The sequence below is a fragment of the Anas platyrhynchos genome, chromosome 4, assembly GCF_047663525.1.
Source record: "Anas platyrhynchos isolate ZD024472 breed Pekin duck chromosome 4, IASCAAS_PekinDuck_T2T, whole genome shotgun sequence".
NCBI lineage: Eukaryota > Metazoa > Chordata > Aves > Anseriformes > Anatidae > Anas > Anas platyrhynchos.
This window is the reverse complement of record NC_092590.1, coordinates 31,059,334-31,077,813: the sequence shown is the minus strand read 5'-3', so window position 1 is coordinate 31,077,813 and position 18,480 is coordinate 31,059,334. Positions and strand designations below refer to the sequence as shown.

Below are 18,480 nucleotides of genomic sequence, written 5' to 3'. Positions count from 1 at the left end.
TACCTGCGTTCCCCAGCCGCAGCCTTGAGCTAGGTCATGAGAAAATGGAGGGAAACTGATGGAATTCACCCCTCAAGGTGCACCCAAGCATAACATGTCTGTGATCAATATGTGCTGCCACTGGATGTCACTGATGCGCCACTTACACAGCATACGTAATGGCAGGTAAAAGTGATCTCAAAGAGGAGACCCTCTCCCACATACATTGATACACCATTAATAAAATTTAGCCTAAAGAGAAACAGAAGAGTTGAAGCATCAGCTACCTCGTTTAACAGCAACAGATTCGTATCTGTTACAGAATAATTTACAGGTTCATTCTACAGCTAGGGGAGAAATCTCATTTTATTCTGCTCCGTTATCATGTAGCCTGTCATGGTACGAGATACCAAGCTCTCCAAGCACTGAATTCCCATTTCCAAAAGCTGCCCATTGATAAAAGGTTGCTGCTTTTGTGAACACTACTATTTGATGTTATGTCAGGGATCATCCAAAAATAGCTATAGTGTTACTTGTGGAGTAAAAATTGGGCTGTCAGAGCCAAAATAAATATTTTAAATAAACAATTCCCCTCCATAAATGTGTCAGAAGGAGTTTAAAGTGGTGCTATATTATGGTCTCTCATCAGTTTCTGATTTTTCTTGGTGTTTTAAATCTTCAATGGGAAAAAATATATATATATATCTTTGGGCAAAAGTTCTCACATCTTCATTATCTTACTAACAAGAAAAATGACAAGCTGAGAGGGACAAAGTATGGGGTTCTTTCTTCATCTCAAACTCCTTCTCTCCTGTTTTGTTCAATTTCCTCTTCTCTTTGGTTTTTCCCATGGAGCTTTTTTTAAATATTTAAACTGATGTTTTTTGAGTTCACCACTTAAGACAGAAAGTAGTACTAATACCTATGTTATGGCACACCAATGACTTTCTGTCTCTGTCCTCACTTAACGACTTTTGCAGAAGACCAGGTGTGGCTTCCTTGATCCCTGCTGTGCTCCAAGCTTACGTGAGCTGGCGTTCCAGACAAAGCACTGACGAACCAAGTCAAAACAGCACAAAGTCCTGAAAACCATCACTAATCCTAACCAAATATCCTCACTTCTCAAGGCTAGGCAATGTGTTAACTGTGGTGTCTGCTTGCATTGTGTCATGTTTGTCTGTACATACATAAAATATACTCAAACTATTTTATTGCTATTCACAGGCACACACATATACACCTATCTTCACATATCTTACACTTGAAATCCTACACATCTGTTTTGTCTAGCACTTCAATCTTTACAAGGGTGCAGGCTGTGTTTTTTCTGTAGCCCACAAGACATAGTGGTGGTGTCTATATGAATCAATAGCAACAGATTCGATGTTCTTTTATTCTGACTTCAGATTATTTAAACCAGAACACCACTACAAACTTAGGTGTTACTGTCAAGGACAGAAGTGAATTTCTTCACAAGCAAATGTCCATCACATACAAGCTGTGACCTTACAAAAGATAATTTCATTTTGAAATGACTGCCTGAAATCTGTAACAGCAGCCATGACTGAGAGCAAATCAGATACCATTTACTGCAGAATTTTCTAGTACTGCTGTTCACTTGTATGATAACATATTGTTGTTGGGCTGGTAGATGCACTGGTAACTGTTGATATTCTCAGCCAGTGGTTTTATTTGCTTCCATGGTAACGGTAAGCATCCATGTGCATGAGAGTTAGAAATATACCCAAAGTTGACATGTTACATGCCAGAATCATTATCTCAACTCTTTAGAGGCAGATGGGAGAAGTAAATAAAAGAAAATTAGCATTGCAAGACAGTCTTTCAAATGGTTTTCCTTCTGAAAGATTTTGTATGTTTGTGTGTGTGTGTATTGAAACAGAAATAGCAAAGCAACCCCTCTTAAGAAGATGATCATACATACCCCAGGTATGAAAAAGACATACCCCAGGTATGAAAGAGAATATAATAGTGAAAGTTAAACAGACTCTTCTATTTTCCCTTTCTTAAATGGTTAGAAGAAATTAGGGCTGTGTTCTATATTTGTCTCTCTGGAGCTTTTTGTCAGCTAACTGAAAAGCATTTTTTCCTCCACAATTTGCCTGTTGAAGAGCTGTTCAACTCCCTTTCAATTGAGTAAAGAGTTATATTTGTCAGTCCTTCCTTGTACACCTAAGACAGCAGCTAAGAGATCATCTCAGATAAGAGATTTAATACATTCATCATTCATTTGAACATAACCTGCCCAGTTATTTTCCTTTCCAAGTAACTGCAGTACGAGGAATAATTCAAGTTAGAGTTTTCTAAATGCCCTGTCCAAATCTTACTTCAGGATCTCTAGAATAAACCCTGATATAAAATAATTAAACTTATTTCTGTGTTGTGCTTTATGCGTTAGAAAATTAACCAAAAAAAATCACACACAACTTGGAGACGCTTCCAGTATGCAGAGAAGAAAAGAACAGGTGGATTGTGGGATACTGCTGGAAGCAAAAAGGCCCTAACTGCAATTACATGGAAAAGACTCACCAACTGGTCTCAGAGAAAAAGAGATTTTTGTAGGACCCAAAGAGAGCTATGTATGGGCTGTGCAGCTCACAGAGACGCTGAAAACCTGCTAGACAAAGTAGACAGAGGAAGGTACCAAACAAGACTGAGGCAGGTACCAAACCACAAGGACTCGGTAGGCAGGGGGCGATTTATTCTGAACTATTTGTTTTTAATGCTTTAATCAGTAGGTCTTCATTCCCTTTTCTATTGCTTACTTTTAAAACAATGCTTGAGAAACTGGAAACATTTTGAGCATGCTTGCTGTGTGCTTGCCTGGCTTTTGCCACCAGTTGTGATTTTGGGAGAAGCCAAAGAAATAAATGATATGCTGTTATTTTCTTTTAACAACTTAGCCCTATTCTACAGTGTGTGTCTGGTAAATCCAGTAACACATTCACGCTGTACATGAACAGCAGCCATTCTCTTTACCATGATGAAAATTGCCCTCTTCACTGCATTTGGAAATTACAGTGAAAATACAACTCCACATGGTGGTGTGGGGAATTTTGTGTTCAGCTTCCCAGTCAGAAAGTTCAGAGACTCAGCTACAACCATTAAAATCCCCCTTTTGCCAGTTGTAATTACTCAGGTCAGTAGAGATATAGTAATATGTGATTGGTATGGTACTGCAGGGGTACGGACCATAAAAACAAATAGGACTGGACTTTTACACAGTTTAAGAAATTGACATCTTACCTTTCCTATACCTAATGCAATTGTACTCCCCCAATTAAATGCATTGTCACCAGAAGAGAACTCTCCTGCCTTTGTGTAATGGAGAGAGGAAGACAGTAAGACCAAGAACACATTTAAGAAAAGTAAAAGTAAAAACTTAATTCAACATCTCAGGTTACTATACTTGCAGTCATAAGCAAACCAAATGATAGAACTTAAAGGCATAGCCATCTGATTTATGTAGGAATACTGTGTTGTTTTCCAGGCTTTTTTATTGGGAGCTTATATACCAGGAATTTTATGTGTTCACAGAACTGGATACAGTTTTCAGAAAAATAAATAAAAAAAAAAAAGTAGCTTACATCATCCACCATATGCATATATTTTTAAGAATTACGAACAGCTTTCAGGGCAAATCCAATTTACCCCCTCACTTGGGGTAAATATACATAATGGAATTCCCAAAGCAAATCAAACAGAAGATCTGGTTGACATTCTAGATAATTTTTCCTTTTGCCTGACAAGTACTTTCTCAAACTTGATCAAGCCACCTCATTTAAAATTTTAAATAATTCATAATCTGACCAAAAAATAAATTTTCCAAGGGAGGCCTTTTCACAATGTGATATTTTCATTTTATTTTAGTCAGAGAAAAATACCCCTTGATTTTGAGCTAGCTTACAAAAAGCTGAATTGATCTCAGCTTGCAAAAAGCATCTCCTACTTGATCTCTCCAGAAGTCATTCTTTTGGAAAATAATTTTGTGCACTGTAGTGCTGTCATTTGAGAACACAAACAAGAAGTAAGTTTGCAAAGGATATATCAGCTGGATCTGAAGTTGATAAAAGGAACTTTTTATCCACTGTGGCAGTGGCTAGGGAATGACTTACCATCCCTGCTTTCAGAAAAGGAGAAACCTGAAAGAAAAATGTTTTATGTTTGACTATAATAACAATAGTTAGACCTTTCCATCTTTACACTACTATTAATCTTTGTATTATATTTCTGTGATCTTCCTTTCTTTTGTCATGGCCCTTCAGCTGAACATCTGTATTATGTTTGTCATCTCCCATACATTCAAAACCCCTCCACATAGGCACAGATATAAAATATTTCTAGTAGTAACCTGACCGTTTTTCCCTTTTTTTTTTTTTTGGGGGGGGGGGGGGGGAGGGGGTGGAGGGGGCATGGGGGGGATAACATACTATGGTTTCATTCTTCCAGAAAAAAATATTGATATTTTTCAAGAACACAATATAGACCTTTGTTCTGTTAAATAGTATCACACTATGTGGATCTAAGGAGTTAACTCACATGATAAGCAGATAATCATAGCTTAGGAAACTTAGAAGTTATCAGTTCAACCTATTCATTACCACTGCTCAAGTGTGCATTTCTCCAGTGGAGTTGAGTCAATGGAATAGATTGTGTGAGCACTCCTCATCTATTTCACTGCTAAATCAATACAAAAGACTTTCATTCAATAAGAAAGGCTAGGCAGGCCATAAAGAAATGCTAAACAGAGGTGAGTAAATATATGTATAATTCTTAGTTTAAAGCTTTTTTTTTTTTTTTTTTTTTTGCTTTTTTTTTTTTCCCTTTGTTATGGATTGTATTGGCATTGGCCATTTTAAGTACTGACGATAAACACTGCAATAGCAGCAGAAGCAGGCTCAGGTCTCCTGTACCTATTTCAAAGCACTTAAGCTCCCTACACTTTGAAAGAACAGCTGTCAGTGCACGATTAATTTACAAAGAAAAACTTAAGTGTAAACGACATGCTAACTCTGTGTTCTGGGAGGAATCCAGAAGATGTAGCCAACAGAGAGCCAACGCAAACTCCAGCAAACATCCCTGCTCTGGACCTTAGGGACCAATGCAGCAGGCCTCTTCTGTTTGGTTCAGATCAAAGTTCAGATCTGAGGCAAACAGCTCTCCCCTTGCACAAAATGGGCTGGGACACAGACCAGCCTCTGAGATAACAAGCTTATCTTGAGGCTGAAGAGACAGATTCCCTGGAATTCGTTCCTTCTGGTTCTGAATTCCTTAATCATAAACTTCCTGAGGCAAGAGGAGAAAGTTTTGTCCCAGTCTTGCTTCTAAGCAGGAACTAAACTTATTTAGGAAGGCTGAAAGCCATTCCATGGATGAGGACTCCAGCCACTACTTGGCTCTTCCTCTTCCAGAGGCACAGCACTGAGGAAAGGTGGACTTGTCACTGCATTCATTCAGTGTGGTCCATGCTACGAATGAAGCAAGTTTAATGGATATAGCACTCGGGTGAAGTTAGGTAGCTCCCTGTCCCTGCTCAAAAGAGGTGAAATACAGTTAAAAGCCATCCTATGCACTCCTGAATATAGACACATAGGAAATGTTTGGGTTCAAAACATGTAAATTCTCAGTGTAATAGTTATACACGTTTTAAGGTCCAACACCCAGGGAAAAGAAAAAGGAACAGGAGATTTAACAGTTGCATAGCTATCTATTCCATGTCCCTGCTCTAGATATTAGCAAAAGGTTTGCCACTGAGGATAACTCATAAAATTATGTGAGAGGATGTTGATGTTGTAATTCAACCTCAAACTACCACCTAAAAAGATCAGATTTTACACTGAAAGACTCCTAACTTATAAAAACTGGTAGGGAGATTGAATGTATTTTCTATGAAAATAAATAGAAAATATAAAATCATACCCAAGCTAAATTTACTATTAACTTGTTTTCAGCACCTCCTTGGGAATGTGAAAACGTTTTTTTCTCCAAAGGTTTTTATCTCTAAATGAAGGCATTTGTAATTATTTTTCTTTTAAATTCAACTAATTCTAGTCTTTAGCCTTTCTATACTATACCTGTTAATTTTGGAAATACAGAAGTAAATTCATTGTGACACCTGAACCACATCAGTTCCCATAAATAGTAACAGAAATTGTACCACTAAATCTCCTTGCCTCGGAATGAATATTTAACAATAAAGTCAATGCTCTCAGTTTGCTTATAAGGTGTGACAGTGTGAAAAGAAAAATGAACTTGCTTTGTAATTAATGTTTTAAAACTAAATTCTCAATTATATATAGAGAGTAAGAATTCCATAACTTACTGAAATTTATCTTGTCAGTTATACCCATATTAACATCCTAACATTTTCCTCACATGGAGATGAAATGCATCATAATGTCTCCTCGGGAACTGCAGTGATGGATCAGCATCAGGCTGTGTCAGCATGCTCTGTTATTGATGACTTTTGCACCAGCATTTCACTCAATTCAGAAGTGTCAGGGTAGTTTTTAAAGTTTGCCTCGGTGAGCAAATCATTTCCTCAGATACCTTAAGTGAGAGATAAGAAAACAGAAAAAATACATATTTTTGGAGTAAAACATTTTCTTTTTTCTTTCTTTGTGTTCAGTTTCATGTTGGCATTACAGTAAAATATTCAAACATAAAAAGCACCATTTTTACATAACATATATAAAAGGTAACTGAACTCATGAGAAGAGGGTGCTGAGGGTAGGCCTCATTGCTCTCCTCAGCTACCTGAAAGGAGGCTGCAGTGAGGAGGGCACTGGTCTCCTTTCTGAGGTGATAAGGCACAAGGAAATGGCCTCAAGTTGCTCCCAGGGAGGTTTAGATTGGACATGAGGAAGAATTTATTCATGGAGAGGGTGGCCAAGTGTCTGAGCAGGCTGCCCAGGGAAGTGGTGGAGTCACCATCGTGGCTGTGGCACTAAGGGACATGGTTTAGTGACGGGACCTGTAGGTCAGGGTGATGGTTGGACCTGGGGATCCTCACGGTCTTTCCTGACCTAGATGATTCTGTGATTTCATTATATTTCCCAGCACATGCTGCTTGGCACACTATACTTATAGATTTCTCATATAAAAGTGCATAGTAATTTTGACTGACATCGTTAAAACTCGTATTATACACCTAACTAGATACTCTTATTGACAGATCAGCTGAAGCCGATCGCAGATGGTATGTAACGCCAAGCTACCAACACAGGGAAGCTCTCTGCAATGACTAGAGCTACATCTGAACAGCTTTACAGGTCATTACTAATCCCTGACTGATTGAGTCCTCACACAGATATTTCAATAAAGAAATATATACAATTTTAAGTTGTATTGTGCAGTCCTGTGAACCATTAACTTCCTACATATTTCCATTCAAAACAGTTCCAATGCTTCTAAGTAACGTTTTAGAATAAAGTCTGTTCTTGTAAAAAACTAGAAATACTAAGTTTCAGACTGATACTGAGATTGCCATTGCAGACAGTCTCCTCCTAGGAGCAGACAGTTACTGAATCAACTTACAAAGTTGTAATGTCCTGAAGCTATATCTCTTTTTCTGTTAAGGGATACCTCTTGTTGGCAACCACCAGCTAAGTCATACTATTACCAAAAATATCATGGTCCAATTTGAAATATGAAAATATCTTTAAGGCCACCTCTGATGGGGAATACTCCACAGTAAATCTAAAAAAAATAATAAAAAAAATGGCCAAGGTGCACAAAGTAAAGTAGCTGGTAATTTTTGTGGCAATTTGAGTGATTTAGTTTTAATTAGGAACTGCATTAACTACTCTGGTACTATTAAGGAGAAATATACTTGCATTGAAAGGTTTCCTGAAAAGTGGAAATGCTAGACAACATAAGAGCCTCATGAGGTTTGGCAGATATCTGACTCCATGCAGAAACAAATAGTGACATGGTCTGATTCAACCATTCTTGACATAAGAGATTTCCGTCAGTAATGATGGCAGAATTGGCCTTGAAACAGACAGAATGCATGGGGGGTACACATACTTATCCAAACTTTTGTCACTTGGGGAAACAAACGCTTGCACAAAATACAGTCAGAAGATTTATGTATGACTGAACATGGGTGCAGTCTTTAAGTGCAAAGTTATTTTTCTATTTTTTCCTGCTCCAAAGTGGCTAATTTTCACTAGCAAATCACAGATAACTTTTGGTATGAACACTCCAAGAATATATATTTTTTAAATGCAGTAAAATATTCAAGCATCTCACGTCTTGATATCACCTTTTCTTCTTTGCTAGAAAACTAAATAATGAATTAAATTTCAAGAGAAGCAAAGGGGCTATTACAGCTATATTTTACTCTTTTATTTCCATAAATGATACAATGCAGAAACTGAATGATTCCTTTGGTGGCATTGATGAGAGTTTGTTCTCCAACACATTCTTCCATGCAGTCCTGTTTTTCTCCTTCTTTTAAGAGTCAGGAAACTTAACTGTCTTTATGTTGGATATGCATTATGTACTCACTTCAGTGAATTCATAGCAGATCAAAAAGGAAAATAGCAGCAGCAGAAGTCTTTTAAAAAAATAATAATAATTTGCTAGATAATGTCAGAAACCTACTCATTATTTTTCTTTCTCTTAAAAAATGCAGAATAATATATTTTCTTTATAGCTTCCACCCTTTTTTGTTATTTCTTATAGTAAGTTCTTTTAGCTTGTCATAACTGGGGAAAATCTGATGTTGCAGAACATTGTTAAACCACTAAAACTTCCCAATAACACTATTTCTTTCTCCTTACTTCAGACCTTTCCTGTCCCGTGTTTCCAGGAGCACTCTAGCTGAATTCTGTCTGCTTCCTCCTCTCCTTCTTTTCTTATACCTACAACGCTCTTCACCTTTCAGGACTGTTGTTAATTCTCCCAGGTAGTGAGCAGGTTAGGTCAGGGATGACCTAACTCTGACCTAACCTCCTTACTGCCAATGATGCACTGCCAAGTGATAAAGACTTCACAATGCTGCACTTCTCATCACTTTTTTCCCCCCACCACTTCAAGATTATGAGCCAACTCCATATAAAATTTCACAATGATAATTCATAAATCTCAATTTGTTGGGGCCAAGCACATTTTTTTTCCAGCACATAGAAAAGCAAAATGAGCACCTGAGAGGATAGTACTTTGAACTACAAAATACATACATTTACTGAGAATTAAAAGTAAAATTAAGAGAGATTGTGTTTCCATCCTGGCTTTATTAGCAGGACTGAGAAATAACAGAAAAAATTCTGTGGCTTTTATGATTTTAGGATACTACTTCAGATACAAACTCTATTCTTCAGTATATAATTCCTTTTTTGAAGTAATTTATAAAATACAGATGCTGATCAAAGCAAGATCAGGATAACATGTTTTGAACCTCAAATGTATCATCCCATAATGGGTTGATTGTCTGTGGTCACCTTTCACCAGCTTAGACCTCATTTGATTTACTAATCTATAAACAGCTCAAATGTCAGAGTTTTATTACATCCTAGTATACAATCTACAAAAACTGATTCCAAAGAATATTTATTGAACTAGGGTGAAATACACATTTAGAACAGGTTTAATATGTAAAACATCACTCTCCTCTTCTCTCTTTCCTGTAACACTCCTACAAATTAGTAAATTCCAGATGTAAGACGGACCCTTGTGGACAAACCACATTTGGGAAGCCAGAAGTGTCACAAATCATAATCCCAGCTCTCAGGCTGCTGCTCAAGACTGAAAGCTTCAAGTACGAATGAGAAACTTTCAAGGGTTTGAAGAAATTAATATATTTTGAGATATTATGGATGTCGCTTGCCGATGTAATTTTAGGGTTTTCTGGAGCTCATATTTCTCAGAAGTTGTGACAAAATGCAAGACGTGCATAACTCATTACAGTGTATGAATAGAGCAGTGTTTCTATGGCTCTTCCACAACTATACGCTCTTTCTCCACTTTGATTCCCAAATGGCATCCAGAAGTTCCTAAAATATATTTTGGTATGTTAAAAGAATAAAAGACACAAGCAGGATGAAGAAATATTAGTTCTTACAAGCCGATGAGATGATCTGCTTAGTATTATTTTTTTCATTTTCAACTTGCATCCATGTGGCACAAACCTCTGGTCTCACAGTTGTAAATAAATAAACAAACAAGTAAATAAATAAATACCAGTAACCAGTAACATACAGGTAATTACCATTCAATGAAAGCTCGTATGAATCTCTTATGAAGGCTTTTACTATGACTTCCCAGAACAAAGGCTTTGCCTGCATTCCTAGAAAATCTTACTACAGAAATATGACAGTAACTACTAGAAAAAGAAATAATTTAAGAATCTCAATTCAAACCTACTGAAACTCTCAATCATACTTTTTAGGCTTTTTCCTACATTGAAAGTCAGTTCACAATTAACCTCTCTCAGAGGGTACTCTTCTAGCATGCAAGTACCTTTTCTGGATTTGACTGATCACTTGAAAAAGAGTGATCAGAGAAAAAGACTGATTTAGCAAGCCTTGGAAAGACACCCAATCCTATACACACTCCAATAAGGTATGAAGAGCAGTAGGGCTTAAAGGTTCCTTTGAATAGTAGCCTATCTACAGATCTCACACACATTTTGGCTTCTTCCCATCCTCTTTAGCACCCCTTATGTTAAACTGGCTTGTTTTCCTGTTTCCTAACTCGGAAACACTTGAACATTTCAATGCACCAGCACATCATCCTCCAGGAAAATAAAGGCAAGCAGAAAAGTGTTGTATGGAAAAGGTGATAGAGAATGGTTTAATGCAAACATGCAGCAGTGAAAAATTCCTTACAACGTCACAAAAGCCAACATACTAGAAAGAAAAGTTTGTTTTCAACAAGACAGGTGGAGAATAAAGAAGAAAATTTGGTAGGGAGAAGCCAGATCTAAAAAAACACAGCTTTGAAGGGTAGTCAATAAAAGAGGAGATTTAAAAGCAGCAAAGCTAAGTTGAAGAGGATGGTAAGGAAGAGAAGATGGCAAGTAATAGCTTTGAAGTGGTCCCACCCTTTCACTGTAAAATAATATTTAAAGAAACAGCTCATTAAACCAAGTGATGAAATAGCATATTCCTTTCTTTGCTGGGGAGGGGGAGTGCTAAATGATGAGGATAGATACTGTTTAAGAATATAAAAATTGTACTGGTAATTGGTCTGTTGTAGCAGCACATGTGAAACAAACTACATGAGAAAAAGAAAACAGGTTATTATGGTTATGATTTTTTTCAGTTGTGATGGCTACCCAGAGAGTTACATTTAAACTGGAAAAGAATTAGCTAAGATTGAGATTATTATCCTGTACATTTCAACAAAAATGAAGTTTTCTCTGATGATTATCAGTAGCTTGAGCAACCCTTTAAGTACCGATCAATATTATTTTACATTAATAGTATTGTATATAAAAATATTGTAATTACAGTATAAAATCAATACAATAGTCTTATATGTGCATTCAGAGAAAGGAACATGCTTTAATTAATTTCCTGTTAGGACCACTTCCTTTTTGTCAGTAATTACCAACAACCAATATTCTGAAGAAGGATGCAAGTAGAATGAAAATATAGCTCTGAAAGACAGTAAAAAAGAATTTAAGTGATAACATCTTTTATCACTAAGCATCTTCCCTCTGCCCTACAGTTGCAGTTCTGATGATGCTGGGAAGCTTTGCAAGTTTTCTGAAAGTTTTATTCTTTCTTATTTTACAGTGTGAGTGTGACGTCCTGACCCCCATTACCTTTCCTCTAAGAAGACTTCCAGAAACCACCTCCCCGACAGCTTTCATTGTGGGTGCACAAAACTTAACATTTTTCTCGAGGAGTGATAAATGTAGCCCTGTAAAATCATAGACTGGATGTCAGATTATGGTATTGACAATGGCTCCCTCTTGTGATAATGTACTGAATTCAGATCCATTCTCAGATATTAGACTGGATGGCTAGTTTAAGAGTGCAAACGCTTCATCAGGAGGTTAGGGAAGATCAAGAGGATTGTGCCTTGGTTGTGTACTATCTAAGAAGCTGAGGATTTGTATGCTTGTCCTACATATTGGGAAAAAAAAAAAAAAACTGGAAGTTAGGATGGAAAATACAAGCAATGATATATGACTGATCATGTAAACATTTTAAATGTTTTTATTATTATTGTTATTTTAAACAAAAGTTATGAGAACAGTTGTAAACCTTCACAAAAGATTAGAAATCCAGGAGATCAGGATGTAAAAGTACCTGATGTCAATACTATGAATGTTCTAATAAATATACAATATTGAATTTATGAAGAATTATAAATGACAATATTTTTGTTTGAAGATATTTCAAAATGCTTAGGTATGGACAGAGCTCTTCAACAGCTGCTTCTTTTTTTGACTCAAATCTCTTTTCAATGCACTTATGAGAATACCTTCTATCAAATCTTCAATAAACACACACTCTCATTAAAGCCAAATCATCTCTTTCCCTTTTGAAAATAATTAAAATACCATTGTCTGATTTCAGCCAAATAGAAAGAAACACCATGTTTGTCTAAGTCAATTTCATTCCCTAAGTAAAGATCAGGGAAAACAAACACAACAGGGTCTGCAGGCATTCAGAAACTCGAGACTCCTGAATAAACATTTTTCTAGTATTCCTTACTTTCTCCTCTCAAAGGTCAAACCCAAGGAACAAAACTAGCTCTCTAATAGGCAGCTTCAAAACCAAACTTCATCCACTGCCTGAAATGTAAACTAATTGAAAATGGAAATTATATACTGCAGACAAAAGGTTACTTGAATGCAGGCTACCCTTTCAGCTGACTGCAGCACATCAGCAGGCTGGGAATACCAAGTTTTATTATCCCTACCCACTCTGCTCTGGCCATTTACAGTCACAGGTACTGCATCTGGTATAAAGTACTAGTGCAAATGTCAAACTGACAGAAGATGCATACAGATATCTTAGAGTAACTTAAATTAAACAGCCATTGTCATTGACCTTTGCTGTTGAATATTCCTAAAATTTCATCTAAAGCCAGACAGTTGGCTGCATGAAATCCAGGCATTCTTACATTGTGGTATCATCCATTTATCTACCCCAAATATGTTACTACTAGGATAATACAGTCTTCAAGGAGAAAGAGCAAACAAACATTTTTTCATTAGCTCCAGACAGTTGTTTCTTATAGTAGAAACAACTAAAGAACAACTATAGTAGAAACATCTAAAGATGTTTTTTCTCCAACTTTTTCTCCAACAAGGCTTTTATGCACCTTACTTCCATTTCGCATTTTGGCTTATTCAGTACCATTTTCCATAGTAATAACTCTAAAAATCCGACTGCACACAAAGTGATCTGTAAACTTGAATGAACTGATACAGATTTTTCTAACTTTACTGTAGTAATTTTATATCACACCACCATTATATGTTTAGTTTTGTATAAGGTATTTAGGATCTTCTCAGAGTGCAAGCAGGCATCTCTAAGCATGTTTGCCATCAGAGATTTAGCAGCACAGTGACAACTGGCACCAGTCTGCAGCCCCAGAGATTCCAGGCACATTTCTAATGGCTGCAGCGTTTCAGTGCTCTCAGACAAACGTTTGGGCCAAGACAGACCACATGCGACACAAGGAGGCAAGAGAGGGAAACGCTGAAAGACCAGAATAATTGGTGCTGTTTCTATTACAGCTTTGCTGACTTCTACATGCACATTAATCTCAGTTAGGCTTCATGCAGAGCAAGGAAGCCCAAACGGATAGGTTGTCCCAACCTGCATAAAGACAAATACTGTAGGTTTCCATTAAAATACCTAGCATACCACAGACTTATTTTTGAGTATGTGGGAAGAAACCTTCTAAACCTTCAGTTGAGGGAAATGGTAGGCTTACCTCATTTTGAGATAGCAGCCTATCAGAATAGAAGGTGGAGTTACAGCAGTAATTGCAGATTTCTCTGGGTTTCAGAAAAAGTTATAAAGCTTATGTTTATGCCAACTATTACTCCGCCTGGTGCTTCTGGGATAATGGTGGTTAAGGGAAAGTGTAGATAATACTGCATGTGAAAGCATTTTCCCACATTTATTTTGTAACATTTTTAAGCACCCAAAGAAGAGGGAAAATCATAATGCCCCCCTCACATTCATTGGCCAGCAGTATCTACTACTGAAATGTTCATATTGTATGAGTGATATCTAGAGACTGGATGATAGGAGGTATAAAATGAGTTCCCAATATATTCCCTTAAGCCTTCACAGAGCTGGAGTTAGCTGTACATAAGGTATTGATGTGCTGACGGATACAACAATGTATGTACAACGAGGGATTCAACAGAAGAAATGCATGTGCACTGTAAGATCAAACCACTAAGAATATCCCATTATTTGTTATCCAAGTCTAAATTATTCCCAGAAACTCCTACTAGACAAAAGAAATTCATATTAGACAAAACAATCTAAATCCAAAAAAAGAGCTTTCTTCACTGTTTTATGTTTAACTGGGTAGAAAACTAAAATTCAGTCCTCTTTCCATACCTCAGTGCTATTACCCCCATTGCCCCCACTACCCACTGCCTGCCTGCCTGTGCGTCTGTCAGAGGGATGTCGCTGGGGTTGTGAGCGGTGGCTGCAGGAAGCAGATAGTTTATCTCCACTGTCTTTTGCCAACACAAGAGGATTCACCCTGTGTAATTCCAGCTACTTTATGTCTTCTCCATAACACTGAGATAAGCAGATCAGTCAAAACAAACCTTAAAAAAAAAGGGGGGGTGGGGGGGACAACAACTGGCAAAACTCATTTACCACTAGTTCAAAATCAAATTAACCTTGTTGGTTTTTTTCCACCAGATCTTTTTTTGACTGATCATTTTAGTAATGCAGTAAGCATGAAAGACAACATAAATCTACTTACTGATTCCAATACCATTTTTTATATCCTAGCAACACATAATTTGTGCACATAAATACACACGTGACTATGAAAATGTACCTGTAAATTTGCATTCCAATTGTTTAAATACTTTTAGAGTTTGCTTTCCAGTGAAATGTTCTCAGTTTCAAAGCCTTTGTGAGAAAAATCAAGATCTTGACATCTGTGCAAAAAGAAAAGTGAAAAAAGGAACCCAAGTACAACTTGCTGTTCCCAAGCCCTAATTTCACTCTAGCTGTGGCTTTTAAACAGGAAACCTCTGTTCCAAGAAGATGTGCCAAACAGATAGTCTGGCCATGTGAAAATAAACAGCCTTCCCACTCATGCTAATAGGTGAGCAGTCAGCTGATTTGGAAAAGCAAAGATAACTTTTGAAAATACAGACCATAATTACATAGCCAGATGAGTTAGGCTGGGAAATAAAAATACTTTTTTTTTCTTTTCCCCCTAACAATTTATCACGTCAGAATTTTTGTATTTTCTAATTTCTCTTAAAAAAAAAAAAAAAAAAAAAAAAGTTTTGCTTGTCTTCCAGTATTATAAAGAGTTATTGCTGAAACCACCCACTGGAAAGCATTGTGCTCCTAATAACACAATGAACAGCATCTCTTATTGATATGATTTAAAAGCACCCACAAAGTCTATTGCAATACACCACAAAATAAATAAATAAATAAATAAATCAGGTTATAGCTTTATATTTGATCCTTTATAGTCAAAAGACAATTAGCACTGACTTGGAATGGAAAATGATGTAGTTCCTCCTTTATTGTCCTTTAATATCACACATTTTCTGACATGGCCACAGGTATAGCTATAGCTATGTTTAGAAACAAAAATAAATATAATAATAAAAAACAACAACAACAACAAAAGATGATACTACAATGTATTTTTATTTGTAACAGAGGACAAAGAAGCCCTTGTCTTCTTCCAGCATCAGGTATTTGCTGCCAAGAGCCTGGCAGGCTGATTCCTCCTGCCCTGAACCCAGACAAACACCCTCGGTTCCCCTGACCTGGTTCAGCACAGGGTGTCCCCTGTGTGGGGATGGGCTTTGGTTCCGAGGTGCACAGAGCTGATCCTTCATCTGCCACTCGCATGTGCCAGTACCAGTCTGTGCTCTGGGGACTGCCAGGAGCAGGGCTTCCTTCCAACTAAGGGGAAGAGCTTGGCATCAGACGATGGCATACTCTTAGGAATAACTTTGGGGTTGCTTGCTAATTCTGCTCTTGCTGTGCACAGAGTGCAGGCTTACACTGATAGGATTTACTTGCGGGTCTTCGATATGTTTTCTCAGCATGTTTCTCTTATCTGGTGCTAGCATGTGCTTTTGCAGATGAGTCTCCAACCATCGTAGTTTGGCAATAGCCCACCTGCCACAGGAGCCCGCTGATGCCCAGCACAGCCCACTCAGCCTTCTTCACGGAGGTGCTGCCAGCAGCCAGAGACCTCCGCTGGGCTCCACGCCAAGTCATAGAATCACAGAATTGTAGGGGTTGGAAGGGACCTTGAGAGATCATCGGGTCCAACCCCCCTGCCAAAACAGGTTCCCTATAGCAAGTTAAACAGGTAGGCATCTAGAGAGGCCTTGAATATCTCCAGAGAAGAAGACTCCATGGTACTCATCAGGGCTCATTTCCAACTGCCCAACACCAAGAAATAAACTGTACACCTCATGCTACTGTCCTGATGGAAGAGCTGTCCTTTTTAATGAGACTCACAGCACAGGCAACCCAGCTTCTGGTTTGTTTGTCATTGCTTTAGGGATGGTGGATCAACAGCTTCAGCTCCCAACTGCCACGGGAAGGCCAAGTGGCCCCAGCATTTGAAGCACTGGAGGCCAGTCTTGGTTGACAAACATTCCTCAGCATCAGCCTTTCATCTCAACAAAACAGCACAGTGGATCTTTTATGGCTCTTCTGTCCACAAGTCCATTCAAACTTTGATGCGACTGTCACTGGAATACAGGAAGCTCCATTTTGACAAGACTTTTCTTTCAGATGGCTTAAAACTTGACAATTTTGGAGTTGCACTTGTCTATACTGGTTAAAGGGAAGCCTTGCTCCCATTCAAAAATACTCATTCACATAGTGGACACGTCATTCCTTTGTAAGGGAACATATAGCAATTATTTATCATTATATTCTTGCACAAAAAAATGCCTTTAAGCATTCTGATAGAAATTATAACCATGTGTTCAGCATTTGTATAGCTGAATCTTGTATGATGCAGAACAAAAATAATCAAGTTTTGACATTTGATTCTTCTGCATTGTAACATGATGATCTCAAATTGATATAAAAAAATCAATATTTAGAATTTTTTCTGTAGATTTTTGTTAGAAACAGAATTTCACTCTACTGTTGAATTATAAAGTCATTAGTATCTTATAGAAATAATTACTGCTGGATTTTTGAATTTTAATCCATATTAATTGCTTAGGCAGGTAAAAACATGGAGCAATATGTAGACAGCAAAATTAAAGATAGATAGGTACAGTTAATGTTACAGATGTTGAATACAACATCCAGAACACGCACATAGAACAAATAATAAAAATAATAACAATAATAATAATAATAATTAATAATAATAATAAAACAAAAAAATGGATAGAAAAATTATGTGTCACTGACAATTTCTATGAACAGAAGGTGTCCTTTGAACTAGACAGTTTTAGGTGTAAACATAAGTAAAGCCAGCCTCGGAGCTCTTTCAACACGCTTATAACAATGCTAGAGCAGTACCTTTTGTTTGGCTTAGCAAAAACTATGTTATGTGCTTGGCTGACTCACTAGCATTGGTGGCTCATTTCTGTACTGAGATAACAAAGACGGATGTATGGTCTAAGCTGAGCACTCCTCAAACATTAACTGCAGGAGCAGCAAAGCCTACAGAGAAAGTCTGAGTTAATCTTTATAATATCCTCTTTTTCATATAATTGTTAATTAATCCTAGAAAGGGAGTGTCTTACCTTATATTGAACTCATTATTTTTCAGTGTATCATAATAAAATTATACCCTTTTTTTTTCATTTCTAATATGCCTGCTTTTAAGTCATATTTTGATAAGCACAGAATACAAATTAAAGAAGTAAAATAAATAGAATCAACAAACAAGAGTCTAGAAAGTACCTACTATGAACTGAGGATATACCGTGATAACAGGGAACCTACAGATAGGCAAGTCCAAAGGCTGTCCTCATCCTTGTTGATGTATACGCACTGTATAGTCACTTACTTATTCTTCTAATATTTTTTTTCTAATTGTTCTCCTTGTATTTCTTTGTTCCTTGTACAGCCTGTCTCTTACCTTTCCTTCTCTATCTATCTCAGTTTTTCTGTTTCAGTTCAATCTTGAGCCTATGAGTTCAAGCTCATGGATATACCTATGCTGCATAAACTGCCAGGCTGATTTAAATAAATGAACTCCTTATTTACGATGCCCAACCCATCACAGCACATGATTCAGCAGGTTATAATTCACAGAAGGAACTGATAGCTCAGATCCTCAGCATTCTGAAGTTAACAAACTAGGTTAATA

At 37.2% G+C, this 18,480-nt stretch overlaps 1 long non-coding RNA gene across 1 annotated transcript in view; it reads right to left on the bottom strand.

Annotated features, from left to right (window-relative positions):
• Positions 1-4,425: 4,425 nt before the first annotated feature.
• The window catches only part of LOC106016071 (uncharacterized), a 68,300-nt gene continuing 54,245 nt past the window's right edge, over positions 4,426-18,480 (bottom strand). The window contains exon 4 of the long non-coding RNA XR_003496968.3: positions 4,426-6,546. This is a non-coding gene — a long non-coding RNA (uncharacterized lncRNA). The remainder of the gene's footprint in view (positions 6,547-18,480) is intronic.